Below are 2,500 nucleotides of genomic sequence, written 5' to 3'. Positions count from 1 at the left end.
CTTGATATGTATTGTGTGGCATTGTGTTTTGTCATGAATCATATTGGACGACCATAAGGTCTAATGCATTGCACACACACGTGGCCTTGTGCCCTTGATAGATTGAAAGCCGTGTGGCTTAATACATATCTAAGAGGCCGTGTGGCCTAGCATCCGGATAGTCACATGACCCGGACTGCATCATGATCCGATCCTTAAGATCGTTGTATCACATAATAATCGTGAAAGTCTAAGGCATTACATTGCAAAGCAGTATGGCCTTATATCCGGATTGATATATAAACCGGATTGTATCATGAACCAATCTCTAGGATTGTTGTATCACACTAACATGGCCGTGTGACCTGACTCACACCATGATCGATTGTTTTCATAGATGCGTAAGAACTTGTTTGTGGCCGAGCTTGCTATATCATGCGGCTGCATGAGCCACATTGTGAACCTAAAATTTTAAATGACAATGTGACTCAGATATCGAAAAGGGATTTGGTGATACAATCACCAAGGAAAATAATGAGAATGAATTGGTACAGGATTCCATCATCTCATTGAAGGTCTAAAAGATCAGTACATCACTATGGAAAATCCACTAGACTTTGGGTATGCTTTACAGCATAGAAATTACCACCAGAAAACAGTGTTGCTTCCAAAGGCTAGAAATGACTAGAAGAATCTAAGATTCTTGGATTACAAAGTCATGGATGAGTACAACTCAGTCTTGTTTAAGACAGTCTCGATGCTGAGATTTTGTGGCCGAAAATTTTAGTCTTGTTTAAGGCTTCACCACTTATACTGACCTGATCACATGTCTGCTTCTGGCAGAGACCAAATTTTCGATACGACTAGTCTTATTGCTTTATGATTGCAATTGTGTTTTAACCTAAGGATCATTCACGATTTTTATATACAAAGGTATTAGTCTTGAGTTTATTAAATCTTGCCTGATCTTACTTGAACATATGAATGTTTTAAAGAGTTGCCTAAAGGGCATAAAACCGAGTAAGAAATCATGAAAGGTATAGAAAGCCTAGTAAGAAACTATGGCTAAGGCATTTGCCTATAAGGCATTATATACACCCAAAGAAACGTGGTCCATTGAGTTATAATGAATGGTTTCCAAATAAGAAACAATGGACAAACTAGAAGGAAACAAGTTCCTTCAGATTTTGAAAGAAAAAATCGCCTAAGACCTTGAAAGAAAGTGATCGAAAACTATACCAATGATCCCTACTGATTTAAACTATGCTAAGGATCAGTATGATAAAAGAGGCAAGAGAAGTAGTGACTATAATGATATATCCCACGAAATTATACACTATATGGCAAGATAGGATTAGCCATCCTAAAGTTTAAACTTGATGCAAAGAAATTGAAAAGGCACAGAGTTATCCCATAAAGATCTCACGTTGTGAAACATGTACACAAAGGGAAACTCATTAGGCTTAATAATCCCAAAGCACCACGACCTTATAGTATGGTCATGAGGGGGAGAGAGGATAAACCCATGATCAATACTACAAGTTCGTGTACTATGGTCTAAAGACCATGTTATATGGCTTGGCCATTACTCGGCCATAAAGGGCCATTACCCGACCAAAGAGAGGCCATGATACAAACGGCCAAACCAAAGAGGCTATCACCTATAAACAGGTAGGCCATGACTTGGCCGTGACTTGTCTGAATAGTGCAGGCTTGGCCGCACACTGTCCATGACTCGGCCAAAGAGGCCGAAGAGACCATGAGAGACAACAGCCTGGCCGCAAAGGCCATAACCGGCCGGAAAGACCATTACCTATAAAAGGTTCGGCCATTACCTATATGCTTGGGGACATAATGAATTTACATGTACAGAATGATAATAAGATCATATGCATCAGGCCATATAAGTGAGCATAGATATTCCCATCTAAAGAATGAATACGGGTCATTAAAACCAGACAAACCATCTTAAGAGATTCTGAAATAAAACCACCACATACATATATGTGCCGTCTAAGATGGAACCTCAGAAGAGGATTGGGAATATATGTTGGATAGGAGTATTACTTTCTCCATGAATTCAAAGAAAGCTTGAGCCAAAACATGGGTGATTAAAATAGTGGCCAGGTACGGATTGCATGACCAAAAGCATCCGACTATCCAAACATTAAAGGAGAAAGATTATAAGCTGGATAAAGAAAGAGTAAAGGAATGATAAGAATGGTTTTAACCATCATTGTCTTGGCAAGATCCTCGGACTATACATTATGATATAAGACGTCCAAAGAAAGATTATACAAAGCTATTGAGAAGCTAATCGAGATGCCAGACACTGACCCGAAAAGAATGACTAAGTCATAACCAGCTTAGCACCAAATGAAACGTCCTAGAAGAGACATAATCAAGTTGCTATAAGAGTCTATACAAGATAGACCAAGTGTTCCATAAAGATAAAGGAACTTCGGATAGAAAAGAAAAGAGAAAGGTGCATAGACAGATCCGAGTTCATGATAAGAGAAAC

The sequence above is a fragment of the Brassica napus genome, unplaced genomic scaffold (genome assembly GCF_020379485.1).
Source record: "Brassica napus cultivar Da-Ae unplaced genomic scaffold, Da-Ae ScsIHWf_1114;HRSCAF=1584, whole genome shotgun sequence".
Classification (NCBI taxonomy): domain Eukaryota; kingdom Viridiplantae; phylum Streptophyta; class Magnoliopsida; order Brassicales; family Brassicaceae; genus Brassica; species Brassica napus.
This window is presented reverse-complemented; position numbering follows the sequence as displayed.